At 33.0% G+C, this 17533-nt stretch overlaps 1 pseudogene; it reads left to right on the forward strand.

Moving 5' to 3' along the window:
- Nucleotides 1-17533, forward strand: part of LOC149187671 (putative eukaryotic translation initiation factor 5-2) — a 191030-nt pseudogene that overhangs the window by 29140 nt on the left and 144357 nt on the right.

Genomic DNA, 17533 nt, shown 5'->3' on the forward strand with positions numbered 1-17533 from the left:
TGATATTTAGATTTTGTTGTACTTAAACTAGCATTTGATCAGTTTTTCAAAGTAGGATTTCATTGCCATCTCTTCTATCTTCATTCCTGCAGTAGATATCATCCATGATTCCATTTTATTTAGAAATTTCTTCCTGCACAATGTAGACATTAAATTCATTAAAATTTTCTTTTCTAGCTCATGAGAATTCTTCTTAGGAATGGAGCTAATATTAGGAATGAAAGGTCTCAAACTTCGGCCCTTGTAGAGCATTCATCAAAAACCAAGCACCATGTCTGCTTGGAAAATGCTTCAATTCTCGCACATGAAGAAAAACATCATAGGAGAAAGATTAGAGAAGCTCTTGAGATTATCAAACATCCGCATAACCTCAACAGGGACAGTGGCATTGAGATTAGTGGAAGTTGGCTCCCCTTAATCAGAGAAATTAGGATCACTGGTACATCTCAGGTATAGCACTCAGGGGGTAGATTTCTCTATCCTATTCTAGCAATTAGTAGTTAGTAGCTTTACTTTCACTATTACTCTCCATAATATTAATTTTCAGTTCTATTAGGTATGAATTATAACATTTACAATAATAATATTGATAATAGCTACTACTATTATCATTAATTATTATTATGAAATGTTATTATTTATTATTTATTATGTCCTATTAATAAATCTATAAATTAAATAAACTATTGATAAATATTATATCTATTAATTAAATAAACTATTAATAAATATTAATAAAAAATAACCTTTTAGTAGTAATTATTAGGATTTGATATTAAATATTAATTATTAACTATTAATAATAGTTATTAGTTTTTAATTTTTAATTATTATTAATATATTAACATTAATATTATTAACTATTGTTATTAATTATTAACTATTACTATTAATTTTTAATTATTAATTATTATTAATAAATGAATATTATTATTAATTATTATATTATTATTAATGTTAATATAGTTTTAGTATTTATTTATTTATTTAATATTAATATACTACTAATAATAATTTAAATATTTATATATTCACATATTATTATTAATATATTGTATACTAATACTTATATTTAATAATTATTAATATTTATTGAATATTAATACTAGTATTTAATAATTATTAATATTTATTAAATATTAATACTAATATTTAATAATTATTAATATATATTGAATATTAATACTAATATTTAATATTTATTATAATAATTTTGATTAATTATTAATTAACTAAATTAAACCCTTAATAATAAATTTAGTAGTAAATATTGATGATAAAGATTGAAATAATCAAATTATTTATTTATTATTACATTAATAAATAGTTTTTTGAAAATTCTTTAAAATTAGTTGAAAATAAGGATAATAATAAATAAAAATAATTAAAATAGGCCGACATCCATTTAAATCTTCTCACCCCAAAACTATTAAAAACTATTTAGAACCCTCATTCAAGCTCTTCTTCTTTCATCATTCAAAGAAGTCCTCATGATGGATCCCTGTTGGGATTTGAAACGTGGACGAAAAATGGTTTTTACTATGGGTTCTCTGGTTACTAAGTTAGAGAATCCTTCTTGTTTACATGACTTTTTGGAAATGACACATGTTTGATGCAAAGCAGGTGATTCAGAAGTAGACAGAGATCTCATAGCATGAAACTACCTTCTAGTTTCATCCACCCGTAGGCATTCCTTGTTTGCATCAAAACCTTAACCGATTTCATCATTTTACATAGAAATTTCCTCAAGCATTTTGAGCGAATCCAACAATCTCCTAAACTTGGTTTTGGATTCTAAGTGATCCTAGGCCTTTCCTCACTCCATTCCATCCATCAACCATCTTCCCTAAGCCTTCCATCACCTCCAACACCCATCGTTTTTCTCACGGTTGTATCCTGTAGAAATTCAACGAATCGTGTAGGTTTCTAGTACATCCTGTAGGTTTTCCTGTAGTGGCCTGTTTTGAGGCCGAATTGAGGGAAAACCTCTAGGAAGCCTCCCAAGGTCACCCGAGGGTCTCCCAAAGCTTCCAACCATCTCCTGAACCTTCCATGCATCCACTAGTATCCCTAAACCACCTGCCACATCACCAAAAGAGATTAGCTTGCATAGTTGATTTTTCATGAAAAGCATAAAAAGATAAAACAAAGTTATTACAATCCTTTACATGCATAACAATGATGTTTGATTATTTTACTTCCATGCTTACGACACTAGAATTTTTTTCATGTTAATTTAACATTATTACAAATCATAGCTCTTAGTAGTTAATTAGGAAATGGTGTGCCTTAGCATTGAATTTCAACCTTTTTCATTTTTGCAGTAGATCAACTCTCTTAGAGTAGATTTCTATTTCTTTCATTAGGGAACCAAGCTTCTTATGAATCCATAGAAGTATGGCTTGAAAACCCTAGTGGTATCTCGCCAGATGAACAGTGACAAAAGGAAGAATCATCACTTTTACTTGTGTATACAACATTGTCACCTTGAAGTTTGTATGAACGCTGGGTTGATAAAGTAAACTTGGTAGCCTAGGAGTTGAAGCATTCTTGCTGAAATACTAGTGCTCATCATCGACATGGGTAAATATTTTCAAATTTATGAATATACTGAAAAACTTAAAGCACGACTGGAAGTTTACCAATTACGGAGAAAGGCCACCCTCTGGTGGGAAGAGATTAAAACTATGAGGAAGATTAATGAGGTACACGTAACGTGGCAATAATTCCATAAACATTTTAAGGACAAATATCTAGTTGAACATTACTATGATGAAAAGGCAAAGGAGTTCCAGGAGTTAAGGCTAGGAGCCATGACCATGGACGAGTATGTGAAATGGTTTCCTTCCCTGTTGTGATATGTTATGTATATGTAGGAGGAGAAAGATAAAATTTAGAGGTTATTACCAGTTTACCCAACTTCATGAAGGAGAAAATAGAATTTGCTTATCCTAGAATGATGGACGATGTAGTGCGAAAAGCTCAGATCTGTTATCAACAAATGAAATAGAGGAATGAGGGGACCAATGGAGCCATTGGTAGGAAAATGAGGAACTTACCACCAAATAGGAAATAGAAATTCATAATTGGAAGAAATAATCAGCAAAGGACTTTCAGAAAATTTGCAAGAAACCTAGCCAGAGCTCCGACAAACAGCGAGAATAGATAGCCAGAGGGATTAGTAAATTTGTTACTAGCCAACCACCAAAACCACCACTACAATGTTGGGGATGTGGGGAATCACATTCCTACAAGAATTGCCCGCACAAAGCTCGAACTAAATAGCTTTCAAATATGAAAGAAGCCTCCACAATGGGAGATATAGCAAGGAGCATGCCCATAATTAATGTTTCCTTGGACAATCATCAAGTGGAGTATCAACCGACCATGATCGAATGCGAAGGTATGATTGTTGATCAACCTGTTTCTGTATTATTTGATCCAGGTGCTAGTATAAGCTACATTAGTCCTAAAGTGGTAGAGAAATGTTAGCTACAAAGAAGTAAATTTAAGAAGTCTTGGCTAGTTCAACTAGCCACCAGAACAAAAAGGAAGATCTCACAGACCATCCATGTTGATATGAACATCCTTCCCCTGGGTTTGTATGATGTATTAATAAGGATGGACTAGTTGGAAGGTCGCTGGTCCCTGGTGGATTGTAAAGAAAATTTTTTAAGCTATCTCACCGAGTTAGGGCAGAGAAAAGAAATTCAAGGAATCAAGAAAAACATCAAATTATGTCATATTACAACTAGCTAACTTAGAAGATGCATTAGGAAGGGCTTCCAGATTTATGTTGTCCAACTAGGCTAAACCAATGACAGAAACAAGATGACCTCTTTAGAGAATATTCCTGTAATTCAAGATTTCATGGACATGTTTCCTGAATCCATCCCTGGATTGCCACCTAGGTGTGATATTGATTTTACATTGAATTAGTGCCTATAGAAACTCCTATTTCAAAAGCTCCTTATTTCATGATCCTTCCTAAGTTAACAAAACTCAAAATGCAGCTTTAGGAACTTTTGGATAAATGGTACATTCACCCTAGTGTGTCTCGTTGGGGAGCCCCTGTGATGTTTGTGAGAAATAAGGACAAAACCTTAAGATTATGCATTGATTATTGTCAGCTAAATAAGCTGAACATCAAGAATAAGTACCCTTTACCCTGAATTAACGATTTATTTGATCAAGTGCACGGGCGCAGCCTATTTTAAAAAATTCACTTAAGATCCGGCTACCACCAGATCAGAATAAAGGATGAAGACATCTGTAAAACAACATTCCGAACTCGTTACGGTCATTATGATTTCGTGGTCCTGCCTTTTGGCCTTGCCAATGCTCCGACCACTTTCATGAGCATGATGCACGACATTTTTTAGCCATTTCTAGATAAATTTGTACTAATTTTTATTGACGATATACTAATCTATTCAAAAAAATTAGGAGCATGAGCAACACTTAAGAAAAATATTGCAGATTTTCTGAGACAATTGCAAAGTATACGAAGTGCGATTTTTACAAAAGTCAAATCCAGTACCTAGACCATATCATATCAACAGAAGGAATAGTGGTGGATCCGGAAAAGATCAAAAATGTTATGGAATGGGCCACTCCAAAAAGTGTTGCGAACATTAGATCTGTTTTGGGCCTGGCAGGTTATTACCGCTGATTTATTAAAGGATTTCCAAAATTAGCATTTCCTATGACCATGCTACAGAAAAAGGGACGTGCCTTCCACTAGACTGTAGAATGTCAACAAAGTTTTGAATAGCTAAAGCAACTACTTACTACCACACCGGTACTAAAAGTAGCAGATCAGGAAAAATCCTTTATGGTATGTACAGATGTGAGTAAGAAGGGTGTCCATCGAGTATTAATGTAGGAAGGAAAGGTCATAAGCCTATGAGTTATGCAAACAAAAGGATTATGAGTAGCGCTATTCTACTTACGATCTAGAGTTGACTGCAGTAGTGCATACATTAAAAATGTCGTGACACTACCTTCTAGGAAAGAAATTTTTGTTATTAACCGGCCATAGCAGTCTTACAAATTTCTTTAACTAGTCTAGTTTAAATGCTTGGTAGGCTAGATGGACCGCATTCTTGAGCAAATTCGACTTTGATATGAAACACCTCAAAGGAAAAGAAAACCGGGTAGTAGACACTTTAAGCAGAAAAGTACATTTCATTTATGAAGTGCAATATAGTCAAGCATAATCTAACCTACCGAACGTCATCTGAGAAGCATCTGTCAAAGACCCAAAATATGTATTCCTTTGGCAACAAGCTTCAGAAGCTCAGGAAAAAGGGGAAAAATATGAGTATGGAATTACCCCCGACAAAATGTTAACATTCAGAAATAGAATTTATATTCCTAACCAGAACTCTGCCAAGAAGCTATTATTAGATGAGTTTCATAGGAAGCCTTACATCGCTCACTCGGGATACCAGAAACTATTTTCTGCCATCAAGAAATGTTATTTCTGGCCAGACTTAAGAAAGTATGTGGCTGAATATCTATCCAAATTCTTAGAGTGCCAATTGGTGAAGGAGGAACATCAACATCTTGCCGATCTGTTGCAACCATTACCCATTCCAGAATGGAAATGGGAGACGATCACCTTAGAATTTATCACTGGCTTACCTCGTACTTAGAAGCAAGATGACTCAATCATGGTTCTGGTGGACAATCTGAGTAAGACCACTCATTTCATTTCCATAAAATCCACCTACAAAACGGTGGATATTGCAGACATATTTATCAGGAAATCTTCCGACTACACGGGATACCCCAAGTGGTGATCTCTGACAGGGATGTAAAATTTGCATCCACATTTCGGAAAACCATCTTTGTGAGGATGGGTACTCAGATTCAATTCAGTACTACCTACCATCCACAGATAGACGGTCAGACAGAGTGAGTGAATGAAGTCTTAGAAGACATGTTAAGAATGTTTGTAATGCAACAACCACATAAGTGGGAGGATTACCTCAACTTGGTGGAATTCACCTACAATAATGGACATCATGAATCATTGGGCATGAGCCCTTTTGAAGTACTATATGGAAGAAAGTGTTGGGTACCCATAGATTGGAATAGTCCAGATAATAAGTTAGCATTGGGTCTTGATATGTCAGCTGAAATAGAGGCCACCGTTAAGAAGGTTCACCACAACTTAAAAGCTACTCAGGATAGGCAAAAGGTTTATGCAGATAAGAAAAGAACTCATAAATAATTCCATTTGAGAGATCACATATACTTGAAAGTTAAACCGCGGAAAAGAACCTTACTATGGAAAGGTTGTGCTAAGTTGGCACCTTGGTAAAGTGGACCGTTTTAGATTTTGGAGAAGATTGGGCTTGTAGCAGACAAGATAACACTTTCAGGCCACACTTGATTCCACAATGTTTTTAAAGTATCTTTATTAAAAAATATTTGTACGACCCTCAACATATTATTAACTGGGAAAGTATTCAGGTAATGAAAGAATAAGGTCAATAAATTAAGATTTGTTGTTTTGTAGGAATTTTTGAAAGTAGATTATGAATGTCCAGGTAGAAACTAAGGGATAATTTCTAGCAGAGCCTCTTCGTATCCTCGATCAAATAGAAACCACCTTGCGAAGGTGAGCCATCACCCAAATTAAAGTGTAGTCAAAGCACTTTCGCCTGAATGAGGCTACTTGGGAAGAAGAGGAAGCCATGGAGAGAGCCTATCCTACACTGTTTACTTAAAGGAAAGAACGCCAGGGATGGTGTTCCTCTCAAGGGAAGGGAGCTGTAACACTTAGTGATACACCAAAAATTGTTTTTACCAAGTTTTATTTAGCACTCTTATTTTTATTTTGTTTAATCTGAATTGTTAATTTAAAAATTAGGCCAAAAATCTAGAATAGATGTTGTTAAGTATTAATTAAAATATTTTGATCAGTTTGTAAAAGAACTGGAGAATAAGTTGAATTAACTTCTGAAAAAAGTTACAAAAATTTATCTCATCTTCTTCCTTCAAAAGGAAAATGATAGAACCCTGAAGGGGGTTGGGAGGAGGAAAACTTTATTGTGATTATTTTTTCCTAGAGGTGGGAAATTTAGCTAGTGGGAAAGAAACTGTGATAACAACTGTGGGGTACGAGACTTGAGGCCGGACATAATCCTTGTGCCCAAGTTACCAGACTGTATATCATTTTAAGAAGTTGGAAGAGCTCGAAGGGGGATTCTGGACGTAATTTCTAGATCCGAGGCTAGGTGGAGAGACCTTCCAAATTAAAGGAGTTACGTGCATAAATCACACTCAACACAGGAGAACATATAAGTAATATTACTATGTCAATAATCATTACTAAGAAAATTAGATTGTTTACTTTTACAACAGAGTGTAAGTTAACATGCTAGATTATATTATTAACGTTATTTCGTCACTGATAAGATCAGAAAATATTGTCTCTAGATACATTTCATTGCTATCATATTTCTACATGTAATCAGGGCATAAAAGAAATAATGACTGTATTTATTTACATAGCAGTGATTATTTACAATAAACATTCTAAGCATTAGAAACAAAGGGCTTAGTTCAGAGAATCAATACTCTTTTCTTGTCCTTCTATATTTAACTATATTAATGGATTTTACATAGTCCTTTGGAAAACATACACAAATATATAAAATATCAATTTCCAGAATTTACATTGGTACCTTCCTACCTATTTATGATAGAAGAAACCTATATAAATTGATCGACCAAACCATCCTATGACTTTGGATTGCAAGTAGTTGATGAGCTAGGGTTTATCGATTCTCGGTCGAGTTCTGGAGAGAACTCACCATGAGCCATGTACCCAGCCTATGTTAAAAACGCTAACCCTATGAGTTGTTAATTCATAACTATAATCGAGTGGGACTAAGATGATTATATTCAGATAAAAAGTACTGACAACCATAGATATATTATCACAGTTGACCCATTTACATAATAAACAATGAAATTCAGTCTGTGAAATTAATCCAACACAGAAATAAATCAAATCTCAATAAATATGTGAAGCCGAGCTATCACGACAGATTAGATATAAACATTTAAAATATATAAATACTTATACCATGAAATATACAGCTATGCTTATCGTAGAAACCTCCATGGAACCAAACAGCTAAATCCAAATCTATCCTGCTCATAATGCAAAGGACAACATGTTCAAAATAACTAATTACATTTGTTAGCAACAACAACATTTCGGCAGCAAGGCTTAGGAGATTAATTAATTACACTTCCTAAAAAGCCTCTATCAATTGAAGGCATGTTCTAGAACTTGAAATACTAGGAAAGGTCTGAATCAAAAACCCACTTGGAAAACGAAGACAGTAAGCTTCAATAAGAGAGTTGTTGTCAACAAAAACCCCATGCCGGATGCACAGTTTCGACATCGATACACGTACCTACATAGAGAATTCCTAGAATGACGATCAAAATCAAATAACATCTTGGATATCAATATGAAACCTTTCAATAAAACAAAAGAATTTACCTGGGTTGAAGATTACCGTCCCTCAAGCTGCAGATGAAACCTGTAGATGCACAGTGAGCATTAACGAAAAGATGGAGAATAATCTTAAACATCAAACCCTATGAAAACTATAGTTTACCTCATGCTTCTGCATGTAATCAACCCACTCCGCTGGAATCTCTGAGTCCATTCTTTAGTAGTTTCACCTATACACAAGGGCAACATTAAACCCTCAACAGTCATCCATCAAATCTCATAATGGGATTCACAAAGGATAATAGCAAAGAATCCTTAAACGGAAGACTCTAGAGTTATTAGTTAGGAGGGTTTCAATATACCTGTAGGGTTAAGGACACAAGTGCGACAGAGCAATGAACCAAGTCGCCACTCTTTCACCTCTGTCACACTCCCTGTGGCAGAGCCAAAGAGCCAAACCATAAAACAACCAGATGACCCCAATCCTTGTCTATTCAAATGAATTAAACTTTTAATTGATTCCAAATTGTGAGGGTCGTGGATCTCACACCATCGAATAGCATAGAGCAAGTCCCGCGTAACCCATCCCCTCAGCATTAATGGTATAGTTGTGGTGCTGGAAGGAGGACATCAGAACTCCCTCCATCAGCATGGTGATGTCACCATGAGTGAACCAACAGGGAGGCACTTTAATTCTTGCAGGGATGACTATACCCAGTCAATTACTACAATTGTCAGCCTACCTTGGTAATGTCATTTGGAACATTAATAAAAAAAAATATTTCTATGTTTAATTGTGGTTATATGTGACATAAAATGTAATAATATTATATTTTAATTAGTAATTGCCACCAGCCCTAGCCATTTTTACTAGGTGGAAGTGGTAACAAATATTGGGTAAAATATAATACTTTAATATTATATTTTATCCAAGATTTCCGCTCACTGGTTCCACTTTTTATTAAAAAAATGTCTTTGTATTTGAGGTTCATAAGTAAACTTAACTCTTATTTAAACATTTGATTCTAGTATGGTATAGACATTGTAATGTTTAACATTTTGACTGAATCAAAATAAAAGACAAATTAATAAAATAAAATAAAAAATGTTAAATTAATAAATATATTTACATCGATAATTATTATTAATTATAATTAATAATTAAACATGCCTATATAGTAGATACATCTTAACTTTGTATTTACCAATTATAAAGAGATCAAATTTCTTGAGATGCAAACCTGAAATGAAAAGATATTTGATCCCTCTTGGAGCTTGGTAGAGCTGGAGCTAAAACGGATCTAAGTTCCATAAGTGTTTAATTATACATAATAATATATAGATTTTATATTATTTTTTTATCAAAATATTTAATAATAAAATAAATTATAATTATTTTTCAACCATGCATGAATTTATAGTTTTGATTTACAGTTTTATGGATTAGTGTGATTAAATGACATCTCTCATTGATATTTTATTTGTTAATAAATGAGTTCCTTAATTCCATGTTTTAGGTATATAATGAGTCATGCCCAATTCCTCTACCATTATGAGGACATAGCTTCCTAAACGGGGAGTACAATGTTCATATGCATATATCATTTACATAGGAGTACTCCGACGAAGGTCTATATATCTTCATTTACGTATTTTATATATCTTCATCTTTCTATTGATTTTGTATGGACCTGTCACTATTAGATAGAACCATTGAGTTTCCAATTCCTTTTAGGAAAATTCTTACAAATACTAATCCAAATTTTGAGTCTGCATTTTATCTCAATCCTTAATATTTGAATTCTACTAGAAGAAAAAAAACTTTGAAACTATTTTTCTCCATAAATGTTTGGTTGCTTTGCGATTTGTTCAATTATTCTATAAATGTGAGTAAACTTGATGTTAGAGAACAAAATGATTTCAACTTTGATCCATTTCAAAATACTTCCCACCTCCTAATAACCTTACTTCTTGCTTCTAATGTTGATATTGATAAGGATATGTGAGTATCCATCAATTTCAATGTCCTTCTTGCCCTCCTATTTTTTCATTATGGTAGCTTCCAACATTTCCACTACTTTTGCATTTAAATTGGAACATTTCCCAAGTTTTTTTTATTATGGTTATAAAATATATCTCAAGACACCCCCATCCATGATAATACTAAATCATGGTTCAACGAAGTCTTGGAGTTGATCTTCAGCTAGTTACATGGAGGATGCTTTCAAGATTAACTGGTGGGAGACTTCAATTAATTTGAACTAATAGTTAACCTAATTTTTCAGAGGAGTAATACTTTTTATTATAAATAATATTATAAGGAAAAATTGTTTATTTGATTGAATGAAGTTTCTTTCTTTTCTTTCTTCCTTTTCCAAACATATTTTGTAAAAAATTAGTTTCTTTCAAAGATAAACATAGTCCTTGATTTTCATAAAAAAATATAATAAGGAGTTTGCAGTGAACGTCAACAAAATATTCTAAAGGATAATGCTTTCATTAATTATCACTTCATAGGTTACAAAATATGTCCCTTAACCAAATATTTTGTCCCACAATACTTATTTATGTTTAATGAATTCACATAGAAGGAAAATATTCAAGTTTTCCTCTAGCTAAGACTTAAGAATATTTGAAGGAATGCCTCTTCCATGTGAGTATTAATGTATAAATAGTTTGGTTGCATAAATTTAATGTATTAAATTTTGTCTAAATGATTAGGTAGAAAACTAAGAAGGAGGACATGAAGATAAACTAGGAGGAGAATTTGATGGAAAAAATTGAAATATTGATCAACATTGTTATGATGAAAGGAATTTAAACACAATTTATTGTTATGCTAACCTAATCTTGTATACATTGTGAACCAATTGCATTCTGAGATTGAGATATGTGACTTCAATATAAAATAATATTCTAACTTGGTTTTTATCACTATTAATTTAAGTTTATATATGAACGTTTCTTAAAAATTCACTAAAATACACAACGTTTGGTATCATAGCTCCAAGGTTGTGATCCATGATATGTCTCAAGTGATTTAAAAGATAATGTGTGTTATTTTTACCATATTCGTGTGGAATTCAAGATGATAAACACAAAATATTATCATGTACATTGTGAAATGCTTTCATAGTTCTCTTCTCCACATTTCTATTGTTGGAAGAAAAAAATTAACAAAAAATTAAAAATGGGAGGATGAAGATGTAACTTATTTTGATTTCATTTTCAAATTTATGTTTTATTGATTCCATGTCATTATTGAAGGAAAACTTTTGTTTGGAATTTTGTAGTGAAGTAAAGTAAAATAATTGATTAAATTATTTGAAATAAAGTGTTACTTGATGTAGTCAATGTGAAAAACATTGAGGTTAAATGATGTGATAGAAATGATATTGAGGTGTTATTAAGTATTGGTTTCATGATTTTTCTTTTCATTTTATCACCTCTAATATCTTGATTAATGCATAGCTTCATAAGTTTCAATAAGTCCAAGGCCATTTTGGTGGCTTGTTTTTCTAATTGTTCCAAGAGACACTCTCTACACCAGTATGGTAGACATGTTGTAATGTAATGTAATATAATCTAAACATTTTAAATTGGTCAAATTACAAATAAAATAGCCTTATAAAAATAAAACTTACCCATGGTATTGATGTGGAATATAGACTATTTAGAGGGAGAAATTAAACTTATTTTAGATCCATATTAACTAAGGATGTACCAAGCACCAAGCGGGATCAAATATCCTAGGATGCAAACTTCTTTTAGAGTTAAAATGCATTTGATCCCTCTTTGCATTTGGTAGATTCAGAGTTAAGATCGATATAGGTTGGTGATTTAACTTTATCCATTTCATGATTATCATCCATGACTACTTTATAAAAGAAAATGATGCACGTCTAGCAAGATATGAGAGGTAATTAGTGTCCTTATGTTGACACATTTTAATTTCATCATGGTACCATATTATTCATAAAAATATGTAAACCTAGCCGAAGAGGGGGAACACCATATAATGCTCAAATCAAGCATGGATGGATAGGAGAATGTTTGAATGTATGATCCAAGAGTCCTCTATTTGAAATGGAGAGGGAACACATACTTATACCAAAAACTAAGATAACCAACAAAAAATTTAGATATACATATATATCATGTGGTTACAATAATTTTCTTAAGATAATATGAATTTATGAAGCGAAAAAAATAATATGCATATTTTTATCCAAAACACAGAGCTATAGTGAAACTTGAGTTCTATTAATAAATTGAAAATCCTGAGATTGTATACATGCGGAATGGAAACAAACTAGCTTGAATGGTAGTGGCTTATCTTTGAGAAGAGATGTGATGGTTGCACACCTTTGTTGAACTATATCACAATGAAGCTTGGGGGCCATTTTATCATATGGCAGCAAGGAGAAACCATAAACATCCAAAAACCTAACCCTAGGAGATGAAATGCCAAAGGCTCTTGGGCCTAAAGGAATAAGTTGGAAAATTAACTTCCCAAGGAGGTAACTTTGACATAAAAAATTCATTTGACATGCATGATGTCACTTTGGAAACTTTTATTGGAGAAGTACATTTTCTATCACTTGACATAATCAATAGATTCCATCAATCTATTTCCCAAAATAACATTGTTTAAGGTCTCAAAATGCCTTTGAAATGTTATATAAGGATGGGCAAACATGGAAGGAAGAAATGCTCTGAAAACCCACACTAATAATGGTTGTCACCTTATATTGGATGTAAACATTTATGTTGATAGGCGTATCTATTTTGGAATGTGGAAGTAGACTTGCATATTGATGGGCCTCTAAATTAGACATAAATTAAGGCCCATGCCTCTAAATTAATCATAAATTAAGGCCCATCTAACCATCCTTCAACACATTAAACTTCTCTTTTTTCATTAGATAATGTATTTTTAAATTTAATGTATTCATTAGGAAGCTTTATGAATAATTGCATATATTTTCCTAATATTACTTATCTTTGTGGAATATGGTGAGAATATTGGGCAGATTATGAAGATTTGGAGGAGGATATAATTTAGAGACTTTCTACCTACAACAGGAGGATCAATATTAAATAATAAATCAACAAGATATTATGGAATTACGGCACAGTTTGTGGAACTCCAATGATTGAGAAAATCTAGGAATGTGTTCCCTACCATTTAATGCAGATTCCTAGTATTGGGAACCAGATCCACTAATCAAGGGATTTTGGTGGGGAAAGCTTCCTCCTTTCATGGGGAATGATTCGTAATAATTTTGTATAAGTACCAAGTCGAACTTTCCTCTAGGGATAATTTTTCATTAGTGTTCTTCTAGAGAGAACTAGTATTTTTGTAGCTCCATTGTATTTTCTTGTAGGGATGTAATTGTATTGAAGAAAATAATGAAGATTTATGTCATGTTCACCTTATAAATCTTTTTCTCCTCCATAGGTATCTGAATTTCCTTGCACCTGGCCATCCTAGGAGCCTCAAATCTCTTTTGTATCATTTTCTTTCCTTCTTTTCACTTCTTATTCACATGCATCTCTTGTTTGTATTTCTTTCTATTTTTGCATTTAGTGTTAATGATTTCTTGTTGTAGGATTGGGTTAAATGGTTGATGTAAGTTCTTTTTTAACATCACAAGAATCATTTCATCCTTGGAAAAACTTTGTAATGTCATAGTAATCATTTAGCTACTTGGATTAGCTTTCTTGTTTCAAAACTATATTTTTGGAACTCCTTTGTGGTAAACAACATTAAACTTATGCTATTTTTTAGAGCATTCTAACGAGATTCAATCGATTTGGTTCCACTAGCATTGGATCACACAAAATTATAGTTCATAAAAAAAATTACCCCACTTCATTTGCACTTGATTAGGTTATGCATTTTATAGATTTACTATCTCACTAGTTCTTGAATTTCTAGATTTTTGACTAGTAATTTTCATATATTTTTTAGCATGGGTTAACAGATGTATTTTTGAGTGATTCCACTTGGAATTGGGACCTAAGACATCCTAGTCAATAAATAAAAAATTCCCATCCAATTTGGATTTTATTTTCTTGGTCATTTGATTAATTATAATTTCGTATAGTAAATTTGGAACATCCTATAGTAAATCCGGGTTGATAGTTAAAGTAAATAGCCTTGAGAGTTGCAGCATTCTTGTTGCAATACCAAGGCTCATAACTTTTTGGAGCCATTGCAAGGGAGGTGTCAAAGTATGCATCATTTTCTTCCCTAGTTGATTAATTTCTTTTTACTATTTACAAAAACAAAAAAATATTTGCATTAGGAATATTTCATTTCAAAAATAGAAAATTGCATTGCATTAGTGTTTTCATTCAATCATAAAAACAAAAAAATCTCCAACACCAACCCACCACCCCATTTGATCATGTGGTGCAGTAAGAGCCACATCACCATTCACTTTTGCAGGGAGAAGAAGAAGATGGCAAAGAATGTAGAAGAAATTTATGGAGATGATGACAATGAGGAAGATCCTCTCAGATTTCCCATTCAAGATATTGATGGCAGTGTGCACATGAAGAACATCCCTCCATATTTTCTTCCAAAATTTCATGGTCTAAGGTCAGAGGATCCAGAAACCTTTTTCTTTGAATTTGAAATTGTTTGTAGATCTTATGGTTGGTTATTAAAAACTCAAAACCTGATATTGTTTCCAGCAACATTGAAGGATAGAGCTCTTAAATGGTTAATGAGTTTAGGGACTAATTCAATAAGATCATGGAATGATATGCAAAAGACATTTCTAGAAAAATATAAAGATCGTGATCTTAAGGAATAAATCTTTAAAATGAATCAAAGAGAAGATGAGAGTCTTGAGGATCTAATAGAGAGGTTCATGTATAATTTTAAGAGGGAAAAAGTACATCATTTATGATCCAACACACTAAAAACCATCTTACTTAGAAAAATTAGGGATGAGTGGATTGATCTCCTTGATCTCATGAGTAGAGGTGATATATCCCAATTATCCTTTGAAGAAATTTTTGAAACATGCAAACACATATCAAGGGGAAGGGCAAGAGCAAGTCAATCAGCATCAAGATCCGTAAGTCAAGCTAAACTTGGAAATTTGCTTGATAACTTTAAAGCATAAATTCTTAGCAATCTAAGTGAACAAGTAGAAATGTTAAGAAAACAAAATGATAAAAAAAAGATGTTGATATTCGTGTTTTCCATGCAGAATCACATGATATTAAATGTTTCTCCTCATTACCAAGGTTGAATGAAGTTTACCAAGAGGACAATGGAGCAAGTCAATTTCCAATGCAGTTATGTTATGTAGCTCCAATAGGACCATGGTAGCCTATTCAACCTGATATAATGCAAAATCCTAATACACAATTTCAATCTTATGTGCATCCATCTAAAAGTAATTGGAACACACCCTTTCCTTGGCAACATTTCCCATCTCATCCCCAAAACCAATGTTGGCAACAATATTGGCAAGCAACTTATCAGAGCCATCCACAATATCCTCAATATTTTCGTCAATATCCTCCATACCAAACTAGATGTTATTGTTACCGTTCATCTCCACCATAACCACAACCGCAACCCCATCCATCTCAAATATCAACTCCTACTCATCTACCTGTACCACCATTTCCAAACCCACACATTTAAGTAGCTCATCCCACTTACAATGCTGAGGTACAACACTTCCAAACATCTCCTCTCAATCTCAATTGTATTCATCTCATCTCAGAACAACATTACAAAAAAATGATTCTCTTGATTCCATTGAAGGACGACATGCAGAAAAAGAAGATTCTAGAGGGAAGATGAAAGAACCATGGGCTACAAATGATGAAGATTAGACATCAAAATCAGAGATTGAGAAAGATCCCTCATGGTTACCATTAGCTACTCCATGTATTCAAGAGAACAATCAACAAAAAGAGGAAGATTTGAAGGTCATGGTAGAATAAGACATGAAGAGTGATCTAGATAAGCAATCAAACCAAGGGCATGAAAGTTATACTGAGGTTTGGTTCCATATGGTAACTAAGTTGCAACAACACTCTCTTCTTCAATTGCACTTGATATCATCAAAGTCAAAACATTTGATTACTCAAATCTAGGTACATGTCAAAGCATACATTTCAAGCTTCCACATCATTTTTCTGTCATGTTGATGTGCACATGGCTCCATTGGAAGTATTCTTATACTGGAAACTGATTTTGTTTTTCAAGTAGGGTAGGCTAGAAAAAAAATGAAAAATAAGAGAAAAAATAAAAATCTCAGGTGAAAACCTCCTTCGAGGCGCCTCAAATTGGCTCATTGATTGAAAACCTCCATGACACGGTCAATGGGTTGGGAAAAAAAAAAGAGAAAAAAGAGAAAAAAGAAAAGATCTTAGGTGAAAACCTCCTTTGAGGTGCCTAGGCAGACCTACTAGTTCAAAACCACATTCCGACGCCTAGCAGGCCTAGAAAAAAAAAGAAGGAAAAAACAATTTCCTTTCTCCATGTATCTCTTTGATGATTGTAGGTTCTCTCCAACATCTACAAGGAACAAAAACAATTTTACACCAAAGAAAGAAAAAATAGATCAAACCTAGTCAAAAGAAGTCAAATTTTGACTTTCTCCTGCTTTGCACAAATGCTCAAACAAGGCCAAGGTCATGCCAATCCATCACCCTCATCTATTTCCACCATTGACACATCATTCCCAAGCTTCTACCACTCATTTTCATTGATGTCCCAAAATACTACAGGAAGGCTCTGTTTTACTACAGGAAATAAAAATACATAGAGAAAAAATTTGTTTTTTCCATAAGTTGAAAACCATGCATCCATTTGCCAATCTGTTTCACGGGGAGATGCATATGGATGATGGTAACATGCTGAGGCAATTTCACAAAATTCTAGTGCACAATTTTTACGAAATCAACCTCCATCACCTACAACCATTTTTGTATTTTATCAATATCCATGTATCCATTTAAAAATATGTTTCATGAGGTTATGCATATGGATGATGGTAGCATGCCTAAGAAATTCCA

The sequence above is a fragment of the Pinus tabuliformis genome, chromosome 3_1 (assembly GCF_031772625.1).
Source record: "Pinus tabuliformis cultivar Carrire ecotype Pingquan chromosome 3_1, CPIR1, whole genome shotgun sequence".
NCBI classification, from domain to species: Eukaryota; Viridiplantae; Streptophyta; class Pinopsida; order Pinales; family Pinaceae; genus Pinus; species Pinus tabuliformis.